General features: G+C 30.6%; 1 long non-coding RNA gene across 2 annotated transcripts; it reads left to right on the forward strand.

The window, feature by feature from the left end:
- The first annotated feature begins 3,509 nt into the window (after positions 1-3,509).
- On the forward strand, positions 3,510-12,198 carry LOC133782060 (uncharacterized). Of its 2 annotated transcripts, none has more exons than XR_009870330.1 (3): positions 3,510-4,205; positions 5,038-9,902; positions 10,735-12,198. It is a non-coding gene; the product is annotated as an uncharacterized LOC133782060 (long non-coding RNA). The 2 variants fall into 2 exon arrangements; XR_009870331.1 differs by lacking the exon at positions 3,510-4,205 and having other exon boundaries at positions 4,761-6,633; positions 8,453-9,902; positions 10,735-12,194.
- Positions 12,199-12,972: the final 774 nt, after the last annotated feature.

A 12,972-nucleotide genomic window follows, 5' to 3' on the forward strand; every position in this document is an offset into this window, starting at 1 on the left:
TTTTAACATAATTGCTTTCCCTCCTTTTCCAAAAAATAAAATAAAATAATTACTTCTGGAGTTTTTCATTGTTTGGCAATTTAATTTTTGAGAATTTATCTTTTTGGCAATCAAGTCTTTTAAATTTAAAAACAGTAACAAATAAATTATTTTAGTTCAATTTTTAACAAAATTCTAAGTTTTTCATGGATAATTTTTATATTTTTAAAAATATAATACAGTGTAGATTTTTTCTAAAACTAATGATTTTGTAAAAGAAAAACAATAAAGACTTAATTGATAAGCAAATTTCTCAAGGATTGAATTACCAAACAACATGAAACTTAGTGAATATTTATGCTAAAACTTCTTATTTTAATTATAATTTCGTAGTTTTTCACAATTTATTTTCTATAATTACTAAGTTAATTTAAAATAAAATTAGCTAAAACCTATGTATTAGCTTAAATTTCTCCAAGTAATGATGAGGGCTGTTTATTATTTTTTTTTCTTCTAAAAGAATTAGAGTTTTATTTTAGTTTTTAAGCTTATAATATAATTTTTTTTTATAAAATAAGGTGGTAAGTGAAAACAGAGTGATATGTGAATAGCACAATCCTAATCATAATTATAATCACATGCTAGCTCTAGTTTGTTTTCATGAGAGTTATGGGTGTTAGAGTATCTCTACTGAAATGTCAAAAAAGCTGTTGCAATTATATATTTACCATATCTTACAAAAAAAAATATAATTTTAATGGTGTTCTAAAAAATGTGTTAAATTTGGCACATATTAAATGTTGTATTAAACTTAGCCAAATTTAACATATTAATAAATGTTACTTTTTTATTTACCATATTGTCACTAATTGTTATAATTTAGTAATTGACAATTGATGGCCAACCATATATAATTATTTATTTATTTTAATGACAAATTTTTTGGAGTACATAATTTGAATAATAAAAAAAAATTAAATTTTGTATGTTCTCGATAAATATTAAATAAATTATTGATTTTTTTGTGTTAATTTGCATCTTATGCATTGAAATACAATTGTAAATATTGGGCCAAATATAACACTAACTCATTTTTTATGCTAAATTAAGCACAAAATTTACATCTTGTATTGGAGATGGTCTTTAGTATTTTACCATCTCCAATGGATATATTTTGTATCAAATTTGGCTCAAAAATATGTGACAATGTTATATTTGTCCCACTTTTTGCATTATTGTATTGTATCAAATTTGGCTCAAAAATATGTGACAATGTTATATTTATCCCACTTTTTGCATTATTGTATTTCAATGCACAGTGCAAACTGGCTTAAAAAAAAGTCGATACATCTATTAATGCTTATTGAAAATATACAAAACAATTATTTTTTTTATTAAAAGATGAATTAAAAATTAAAAAGTTTTTTCAATTAATAAATTTTATTAATGAGTAACAAATAAGTAATTAAAAAATGTGATATTTATTATGGGCCAACTAATCACAATAAAAAATGGGAGATTTTTCATAAATATGACTTTTATGCTGTTACTGTGCAAAAATATGGGGATTATATTATTCATAATTCGTATGAAAAATTTTATTAAAGAAAAAAATAAAATATGAGAAACACAATTGTTAACTAACTAATTATGAGAAACTAAACCTATAAAAGTGAAAATTCTTAGAAAAAGTAATAGAATAACTTTTTTTTGCAAACTTTATTAAAAAACTCATATAAAATGTAATTTCCTCTAAAAAAAAATGTGATATTTATTGTGGACTTATATATAGCATGAGTCAAATTTGACATAATTTTTGGCATGTGTCAAATTTATCACACATTTTAGACCATCATTGGAGTTCCATTTTATGAAGATGAGCTAAAAAATGGTTATACACCACTTTTATAGCATTCCATTAGAGATGTTGTTAGTTAAAGGTTGTACAAATAGTATTTACTCTTTTTTTTTTTAAGAAAATAGTATTTAATTTTAAGAGTATTGATATGTGCACACACAAATTACATTCAAATATTATACATAGTAATATAATACTATGTTAAAAAATAATAAATCTCATAAAATGTGATTAGTTGGGAAAAACTGTCAAGTAACATTGTATAATATTTTGGCACGTATCATTACTCTACTTTTAAAGCCTAATGGGAAATCTTTATCATATAACAAAATATTGTTATCATAAATAACACATGACTACCATAAATTTTGTTTTTTAGACTAAAGTACCATAAAATAGTTATCATGCACTATTTTTTTCTTTTTCCTTTTTCTTCTTTTTAAAAAATAACAATAGAAAAGCATTATGAAGTAGACTTATTTTTTTTTAAATGTCACTATATGCTTTTACTTGCAACCAATTATATTTTTGCGTGTAGATATATTTTTTCCCACAAATATTCATAACGTAATTATATAATGTGTATGTTAGGAATAAAACTTTTCTCTTTAGTGGATCATGATTGATTGAAAGTTTTAAACAGAAATTCCTTTTCAACCACTTTTTGATTTGATTTTTTGAGTATTATTAGAACTTAATTAGGATGAAGTTGATGGACCAACAAGCTTAAGAATAATAATTAGTTGTTGCATGATAAGAAAGCAAAGTGGAAAGAACTCACATGTGATGCTTAACTAGCCTCTTCTTTGGTTTTTTAGGGGCTTTTTCCATGCACACTCACTTTGGGTTTTATTGGTGCACCCCTCTTTTTATTTTCAGTATAGGAATGATTTTCGGTGTTGTTTTTTTTTATCTTTTTTATAATTATGTTTATTGTATTTATTTAGAGTATTTATAAATTTTCATTAATTTCAAATAATTTACAGTGTCGAAAAGTCATTACAATGTAGACAATTATAAACTATTTAAACATTATTTTTAGCATTATAAATTATTTAGAATTTTTTAAAAATTTACAGAATGCTCTAAATAACTACAATGTGCACGATTATAAATAAATTACACCAAAAATTAATTACTCACAGAAAACACAAAAATGGTGTACCATATTTATCTATGATTGGTCATTGTCTTTCACAATTCGCTAAAGTAACAAACACCCTTAATGATCATTACTTGTCAATGCAACTCATAATATGTCGATGTGAGGATGGGGAATTGAATCTTCCACCTCCCCTTTAACAATCAATGGACTCACCACCAATCCAAATGCATTTCTTTAGTTAAATTATAATTTGAGATATTTTTATATACTTTTCAACAATACTTTACACAAAATTATATCAAAGATAATTATTAGAATTTGAATACCTACTAATAAATGCTAAAAATTTTAACTCACAAAACTTAAAATAAATTACTATAATTATAAAATTATAGCATTGAGAAAAATAATAGACTTTTTGTAATATCCAACATTTTCATAATACATTTATTTATTATAAATCAAAGTTTTAATACATAAAATGTACAACTTTACAAATTTAAGAAATAGTAATGGAAAAATAGTGTTTAAAATATGATTTTATGTTTTTAATGAGATTAAAGAAAGAGAAACTTGAGTAGTCAAGTATTGGACCCAAATGTCATATAATTTTAATTGGGGATTTTTATAAAATTAAGAAAGTTTGGCTAAAGGGCTTATTTGAAAAGAATTTTAGTATTTTGGGTCCAAGTATAATTTTTAAAAATAAATAAATAAATAAATAAATAAAATAAAAATAAAATAAAAGGCTTCAGCCTTTCATTTTACCCGAGCCCCTCTCTCTCTCTCCTCAGAAACTCTCTCCCTCTCTCTCTCTCTCTCTCTCTCTCTCTCTCTCTCCTCTGCGTATTACTGTTGCCGACGACGCAGGAGTACTTTCCGGCCACCATTTTTAGCCACGCGCCGGACCGTTGGATTCAGAGGCCTCCGAACTATCGACCCACGCGGGAATCTAGAGCTCACTCGCCGATTAAACGCCTCAACCACTCGATTTAAGTTCGGCCACCCCGCGACTTCAAAGTTGCGATTCGGCCACCTCGGGCATCCGTTTGCCGATCCGTCACCACCATCGTGTTCCTCGTGTTGTGGGCTTCAAAACCCAATAACTTGTTCCTACATCTACCATAGTTGGGTGGTGGGCCCACCACGAGCCACCGCGATCCACCGTAGACCGACGGTCGAAACTTAGTGTTCGAGGTTCCGAAGTACGTTTTGAGTCTCAGAAAATCATCGTTTGACTTATTGTGGAACCCGATCATTTTGGTATAATTTCTTTAACCTATATATTGTGATTTAATTGTGATTGATTAGAGTAATTGTTATTATGTGTATTTATGGTATATAATTATATATTATTGATATATGGAATATTTTCTGTAATTTACTGGCTGTCTGGGATTATATATATTTTTTATACAGGTTTTGATTTTGGAATTGTCCACTTTATAGCCGTTGTGCTGTCTAATTTTCTAGAAAATATTAGATATTAAATCAAGTATAAAAATACATATTTAATTGATTTTATATTAATATGGAAATTATTATGATTAAGTAATTTTAATTATTATTGTTATTATTTTGTTAAGTAAATCAAGAATACAGATTCATATATATATATGAAAAGTATGATTTATAGTAAACCTATTATCTAACCATTATTATTGCATATTAATATTTGAATATTAAAATAATATCAAATATTAGTTTCCTACAGTTATTGATATTTGTAAGACCGGTGAAGTTTGGAGAAAGTATATTTATTATATCACTGGAATTGATATTATGACTAACTAATAATAATATAAATATTTATATTTATATTATTATCATTATATTGATTATTACAACTTTATGTTACAAATATGATTTCTTTTATAAAATGACTATTTGAATATATACATCCATATACGTATTGCTATTGAAGTATTTTGTTATTAATATCGAAATAAGTTTAATTATAGACGATAATTATTATTGTTGTTAGGATTATAATTATTATTATTATTTATATAGTTTCTGGTATGATTAATATACACTATCAATAGTGTATATTTACGGATTAGATAGAATTTAATAAATTATGTGCCTTGAATAGGATTTGTATGGATTTGATTGATTGACTCTTGGTGAGCCGTTTTAAAATAAGCTAAGGACCTAAGGTAAGTAAATCTCACCTTTTGTGCTTAAGTGTAAGATGCATGACTACATTGATTGTGTACATCTGATGAGTTAAGTATGGTATGATGATGATGCATATGATAAGTATGTGAAGAATGGTTATATGAACACCATAAGGGTGTTGTGTGATATGTAATTGATGAATTCTGTGATATGTGAAAGATGTCTTACTTGGTTAAGAATGATATGAATTATGTGCAAGTATGTGTTCTTATGTTGATGGATATGTGGATTACTCTATGTTCATGATTTGTTATATGTTATGATATATGAAGCGTTTAAGTTTTTAGGCTGGAAACCTTAGACCTGAGCCATAGCTCTACGTTAAGGTATAACAACGCCACCAACCCAAAGCTTCATGTATTATGACTAAAGATGTTTTGAGTTATATGAGATGTGATACAATGCCTTGATTGAATACCATCAACATCAGTCATGAACACGAACATTGGCATTTCAGCATCAGCATGTATGCATGGCATGTACATTTATGTGATACATTATTATGTGATATAAGACCATGCATATGGATATGAGAAAAGTTATGAAATGTCTTGAAAAGTCTTATGTAAAGTTAAACATTTTAATGACACAAGGCTTAAGCAAAGTGATAATAAGATGTTTAAAAAGGGTGCCACTGTTTTGATGAAGCAATCAAGTAAGTTCAGTAAAGAAGACGGAAGTCTATAAGACTTATAGTGGCTGCCCACTAGTGTGGGCTAGGTCAGAGTTGACCATTCAGATATGTTTGCCATGTTTCCGTCTTTCTCCTCCATATGTGTAATAAGTATGGCAGCTATGGCAACGATGAAATGAGTGTTATGATGAGCCTAGCTGAGATGATGGCTAGCCGGAGGAGAACCCATGGGATTCTATATGATATGTGTAACAAGCCCTGCAGGCATTGGCTGAATCAAACAGTGTGCACAAGTGATATTGGGCCCATAAAAATGTGAAACTAACAGAAAGAGCATAAAAGTAAAGTTTGAAAGTGCATGAGCAATAAATGGAATGCATAAGTATATAAGTCAGCATATTAATATATGTGCACTACAAACTCACGACATTCATGTGTATGTGTATGCATGAGATTTGCTTACTGAGCGTTAGCTCATTATGTTATTTTCCAACATTTTTCCAGGTGTGGCTTTAGCTGTTGAGCAACTTGTGGAGCACGGACTCAGTAGCAATGCAATAATGGTTTAGAGTTTTCATATGGCTGCCTTAAATTTAAAGTATTCATACGTGTAATAATTTCTTCTAATAAGTTTATATAAAAGTTTTAAATTTTTCTGTATTTCTTCGTATCATTTTATTTAATTCTTTTGGTCAAGTGCCTTACATACTCGTAAACCCTAGAATTACGAGTATGTGGCAGACGTACCCTACCTTAGGGACGTTACAAATGGTATCAGAGCTTTGAGTTTGTAGATGTCGTATACTCGTTATGTTATTAGATTTTGGGATCTGAAATGCTACTGAGTTCCGCCACAAGACAAGCCACACGTTAATGGTTAGTATAATTTATCCATATTTTAGTTAATGTATGTTAATGATGTTGTATAATTGTATTAGAAACTCATTGTGTGTTTGAGTTTCCATGATATAAGTATGAGTTTGGATTAAATGAATATTCTCATGCACGGTAGAGAAATTGAAGTTTGTTATTTATCTGAATGCATGCCTTTATTATTGATGTGATAAATAATTGATGATTTATCGATGTCGATGTTTGGATTGTTAATTGATATTCTCAAGCTTTGAAAGTGATCTATCAGTTCAGTTAGTGTGTTAAGGGTTAATATGTCAGGTTAGTGTTTTGGAGAGCAGAGTTTTAGGTTGTTGCTGAGAGCACACACAATAAGAGACTTTAGTGAAACAGTAGTAATATATAGAAAAAAAAAAAAAAATACATAATACATTAAGGATTGGGGTTTTGGACACGTTCTACCTCGTCAATCAACTTTTGTTGTTCAACTCTAAGGGTCTCCCCAGTAGTTTGCAGTGTCTGAAATTTTTCCTTCATATCGACTGAGTAGTTAGCAAGAAGTGTAGTTAAAGTCCCATTCTCCTTAGCCAACTTCTCCTTCTCTCGAGTCAATGCCTTGTTGGCATTTCTAATGGTTATCATCTCTTGTTTTTGTGTTTCTATATACCTTTTCAAGTGGTCAACCTCTTGTTCTCTTGCAAGAACCCGTTGGCCTAGGTTTGAGACCGATGCTGCCGCCTGAGTGGTAAGAACTAAGGAATCTTTTACAGCTTGTAGGTCTGACCTATGGGATAAAATTATTTGGTCTTTAGGGGTGAGTATGCTTTGACCAATACTAATGGCCACCTTTTTATCGAGCATAGCTGAATCCTCCACCGTGACAAGGCCAGTATCAGAATAAAATTTGGGAAGCCAAACTCTGGGAAATTGAGTATTTCGTTCTGGGATGTGTACCGTAGGATACACCATTAGCTGTGGTAGGGGTGCAGAAATTTGTGGTGAAGATTCGATAGTGGGAAGATTTGGCTCAGGTAAAGCTAAAGTTAGGTCTAAGTTCAGCTGAGATGATGAGGATGCCATGGATTGCTTAGCTTGAGTAATGGACGGAAGTAATAATGATTTGGTTTTCAAAAGCTTGAGATTGATTGTGTTTTAGTGTGTATGTGATGAATTTTATTTATAGAAAAATGTGTTGAACTGTTGGGTCATTGGATCCTTGAATTTGTTTGTTTTCAAGATAGATATCACAGATTTTATCTTGTTCAATGTGTTACGCTATCCTCTCTGATGATGAAAGTCAAACTTATTAGATGTTGTCGACATGGAAATCACTTCTATTGATTTTGCGATCCTGATTTGAACATGGAAACAATTTGTAAATTGTTGAATGAATCGAGGTGATAAATGTTATTTACTGAATTACTCTGTAGTGTGAATTACTTTCGGCGATTAAATTATAGTATATTAGCTGTTTTATCCCGAAAGTAAGATAATGTATTACTTGTGTGAAGTGATGACTGAGTATTATTGGTATAGGTGTTGAAATGAGACATGTCCAACTTATTAGACATGTGAGAATTATTCGTTTTCGTAGATGAAGTGGTGGATTGGTCAGTCAAGACTTATCCCATGTTTTATTCAATGAAGGGATACTAAGCTAAGTGTGTGAATTTCCGAGTGGCCACGGTTATTTGCATTCTAGCATAGTATCAATATGCCCTTTATTATTTTATACATTTGGAAACAATTTTGATTTTTAAATGTTTTCTTAGAGAAAGAATGAGAGTCAGGCTTTTCTGAACTGGTACCTAATGAATGGCCTATCTCACTATTTCTCATTCAGGGCAAGAAGTCGGTTTTGACAACGAAAGGGTTTCACAGAGACTTGGTTTTAAAGAATAATCTTCATCGGCTATATAATTGTTTTCTAGTTATCCAATTTTTTTTATGCCGAAAAACTTTCTATTGAACAAACTTGTTGCTCAATTTAGCATCTATTATCAAGGTATAACCAGTCATTTGCATCTGCTTAAAAAAAAAAAAAAAAAATTGACTGTAAAACATGAAGATCAAGGATGTTTTCATGATGATGGTCATTTTCTCTTCTTACGTTATGTGGTTTGTGTTCAAAAGTATGGATGATGAGGATTCGTTTGTATTTTCGTATACATTCATTGTAATTTATACTATTGTTATAGCTTATTTCCTTTCTATCTATATTGTAGTCCTCATGTGAGGTGTTTACACATCCTCGCCTTTTTATATATGATAAGGATTACAAGAAGTCAGGAATAAGTTTTGTTTTCGGGGTGAAAGTAAGTGTTGTGTATAAAATCTTATGCTGTGAAATGTTGTTCTGTTTATTTGTAATGGTAGTTCTTGTCTCCGATTATCAAATTTTAGTTTGAAATTTCGAGGACGAAATTATTTTAACGGGGGAAGGATTGTAATATCCAACATTTTCATAATACATTTATTTATTATAAATCAAAGTTTTAATACATAAAATGTACAACTTTACAAATTTAAGAAATAGTAATGGAAAAATAGTGTTTAAAATATGATTTTATGTTTTTAATGAGATTAAAGAAAGAGAAACTTGAGTAGTCAAGTATTGGACCCAAATGTCATATAATTTTAATTGGGGATTTTTATAAAATTAAGAAAGTTTGGCTAAAGGGCTTATTTGAAAAGAATTTTAGTATTTTGGGTCCAAGTATAATTTTTAAAAATAAATAAATAAATAAATAAATAAAATAAAAATAAAATAAAAGGCTTCAGCCTTTCATTTTACCCGAGCCCCTCTCTCTCTCTCCTCAGAAACTCTCTCCCTCTCTCTCTCTCTCTCTCTCTCTCTCTCTCTCTCTCTCCTCTGCGTATTACTGTTGCCGACGACGCAGGAGTACTTTCCGGCCACCATTTTTAGCCACGCGCCGGACCGTTGGATTCAGAGGCCTCCGAACTATCGACCCACGCGGGAATCTAGAGCTCACTCGCCGATTAAACGCCTCAACCACTCGATTTAAGTTCGGCCACCCCGCGACTTCAAAGTTGCGATTCGGCCACCTCGGGCATCCGTTTGCCGATCCGTCACCACCATCGTGTTCCTCGTGTTGTGGGCTTCAAAACCCAATAACTTGTTCCTACATCTACCATAGTTGGGTGGTGGGCCCACCACGAGCCACCGCGATCCACCGTAGACCGACGGTCGAAACTTAGTGTTCGAGGTTCCGAAGTACGTTTTGAGTCTCAGAAAATCATCGTTTGACTTATTGTGGAACCCGATCATTTTGGTATAATTTCTTTAACCTATATATTGTGATTTAATTGTGATTGATTAGAGTAATTGTTATTATGTGTATTTATGGTATATAATTATATATTATTGATATATGGAATATTTTCTGTAATTTACTGGCTGTCTGGGATTATATATATTTTTTATACAGGTTTTGATTTTGGAATTGTCCACTTTATAGCCGTTGTGCTGTCTAATTTTCTAGAAAATATTAGATATTAAATCAAGTATAAAAATACATATTTAATTGATTTTATATTAATATGGAAATTATTATGATTAAGTAATTTTAATTATTATTGTTATTATTTTGTTAAGTAAATCAAGAATACAGATTCATATATATATATGAAAAGTATGATTTATAGTAAACCTATTATCTAACCATTATTATTGCATATTAATATTTGAATATTAAAATAATATCAAATATTAGTTTCCTACAGTTATTGATATTTGTAAGACCGGTGAAGTTTGGAGAAAGTATATTTATTATATCACTGGAATTGATATTATGACTAACTAATAATAATATAAATATTTATATTTATATTATTATCATTATATTGATTATTACAACTTTATGTTACAAATATGATTTCTTTTATAAAATGACTATTTGAATATATACATCCATATACGTATTGCTATTGAAGTATTTTGTTATTAATATCGAAATAAGTTTAATTATAGACGATAATTATTATTGTTGTTAGGATTATAATTATTATTATTATTTATATAGTTTCTGGTATGATTAATATACACTATCAATAGTGTATATTTACGGATTAGATAGAATTTAATAAATTATGTGCCTTGAATAGGATTTGTATGGATTTGATTGATTGACTCTTGGTGAGCCGTTTTAAAATAAGCTAAGGACCTAAGGTAAGTAAATCTCACCTTTTGTGCTTAAGTGTAAGATGCATGACTACATTGATTGTGTACATCTGATGAGTTAAGTATGGTATGATGATGATGCATATGATAAGTATGTGAAGAATGGTTATATGAACACCATAAGGGTGTTGTGTGATATGTAATTGATGAATTCTGTGATATGTGAAAGATGTCTTACTTGGTTAAGAATGATATGAATTATGTGCAAGTATGTGTTCTTATGTTGATGGATATGTGGATTACTCTATGTTCATGATTTGTTATATGTTATGATATATGAAGCGTTTAAGTTTTTAGGCTGGAAACCTTAGACCTGAGCCATAGCTCTACGTTAAGGTATAACAACGCCACCAACCCAAAGCTTCATGTATTATGACTAAAGATGTTTTGAGTTATATGAGATGTGATACAATGCCTTGATTGAATACCATCAACATCAGTCATGAACACGAACATTGGCATTTCAGCATCAGCATGTATGCATGGCATGTACATTTATGTGATACATTATTATGTGATATAAGACCATGCATATGGATATGAGAAAAGTTATGAAATGTCTTGAAAAGTCTTATGTAAAGTTAAACATTTTAATGACACAAGGCTTAAGCAAAGTGATAATAAGATGTTTAAAAAGGGTGCCACTGTTTTGATGAAGCAATCAAGTAAGTTCAGTAAAGAAGACGGAAGTCTATAAGACTTATAGTGGCTGCCCACTAGTGTGGGCTAGGTCAGAGTTGACCATTCAGATATGTTTGCCATGTTTCCGTCTTTCTCCTCCATATGTGTAATAAGTATGGCAGCTATGGCAACGATGAAATGAGTGTTATGATGAGCCTAGCTGAGATGATGGCTAGCCGGAGGAGAATCCATGGGATTCTATATGATATGTGTAACAAGCCCTGCAGGCATTGGCTGAATCAAACAGTGTGCACAAGTGATATTGGGCCCATAAAAATGTGAAACTAAAAGAAAGAGCATAAAAGTAAAGTTTGAAAGTGCATGAGCAATAAATGGAATGCATAAGTATATAAGTCAGCATATTAATATATGTGCACTACAAACTCACGACATTCATGTGTATGTGTATGCATGAGATTTGCTTACTGAGCGTTAGCTCATTATGTTATTTTCCAACATTTTTCCAGGTGTGGCTTTAGCTGTTGAGCAACTTGTGGAGCACGGACTCAGTAGCAATGCAATAATGGTTTAGAGTTTTCATATGGCTGCCTTAAATTTAAAGTATTCATACGTGTAATAATTTCTTCTAATAAGTTTATATAAAAGTTTTAAATTTTTCTGTATTTCTTCGTATCATTTTATTTAATTCTTTTGGTCAAGTGCCTTACATACTCGTAAACCCTAGAATTACGAGTATGTGGCAGACGTACCCTACCTTAGGGACGTTACACTTTTATTATCATTTTAATTTATAGATAATTAACAAATATAAATTTATTATCATTATTAATGTCAAAATATCGGTCTTTTTATTGTGTCATGCTTTCGGGCTAGTTTGTTTGTGCTTTTGTGTCGTGCCTTCACGCTTGTCGTGTTGTGCCGTGCTTAGGTTCATGTCGTGTCGTGTCGTGCCAATTTGCCTGGCCCAAGCCTTTATTTTTTCGTGTCGTGTCGTGCTCGTGCCTCCCGGACTCGTGCCGGTTTCGTGCCATGCTAGAAATCCCGCCCCGTATTTACAGCTCTAGGTGGGAGAGTGTAATTTCAGAGGACTTAAAGTTAAATTATTGAGGGATCAAATATATAATTTTTGAAGAAACTGAAAAGAAAATTATAAGAGAATACTATATTTTAAAAAAGAAAATTGGGGGCAAGGTCTTCCTCTCTCAATATATATATATATATAGATATGTGTGTGTGTGTGTGTGTGTGTTTGTAACACATTACTATTCAGGACCGTTACACTATGTACTTTAAATGATGCTTAACTCGCTAAACAAGTAATTTGGATTGAAATTGTGTAATTAAAACTAACCAAAGGATTATGTATTAAAAATTTTGGTCAACAACAACCATTTCATTAAAAGGTTTATATTCGTACACGGGATCCCAAGAGGGTCTATATACTAACACATGAACAGCATAAACACCAAAAGTCAGCTTAGGTGGCAAAATTCTAGGTTCAACCCTTGTTCCAACAAGTA

This window comes from Humulus lupulus, chromosome 6 (genome assembly GCF_963169125.1).
Source record: "Humulus lupulus chromosome 6, drHumLupu1.1, whole genome shotgun sequence".
In the NCBI taxonomy this organism is placed as follows: domain Eukaryota; kingdom Viridiplantae; phylum Streptophyta; class Magnoliopsida; order Rosales; family Cannabaceae; genus Humulus; species Humulus lupulus.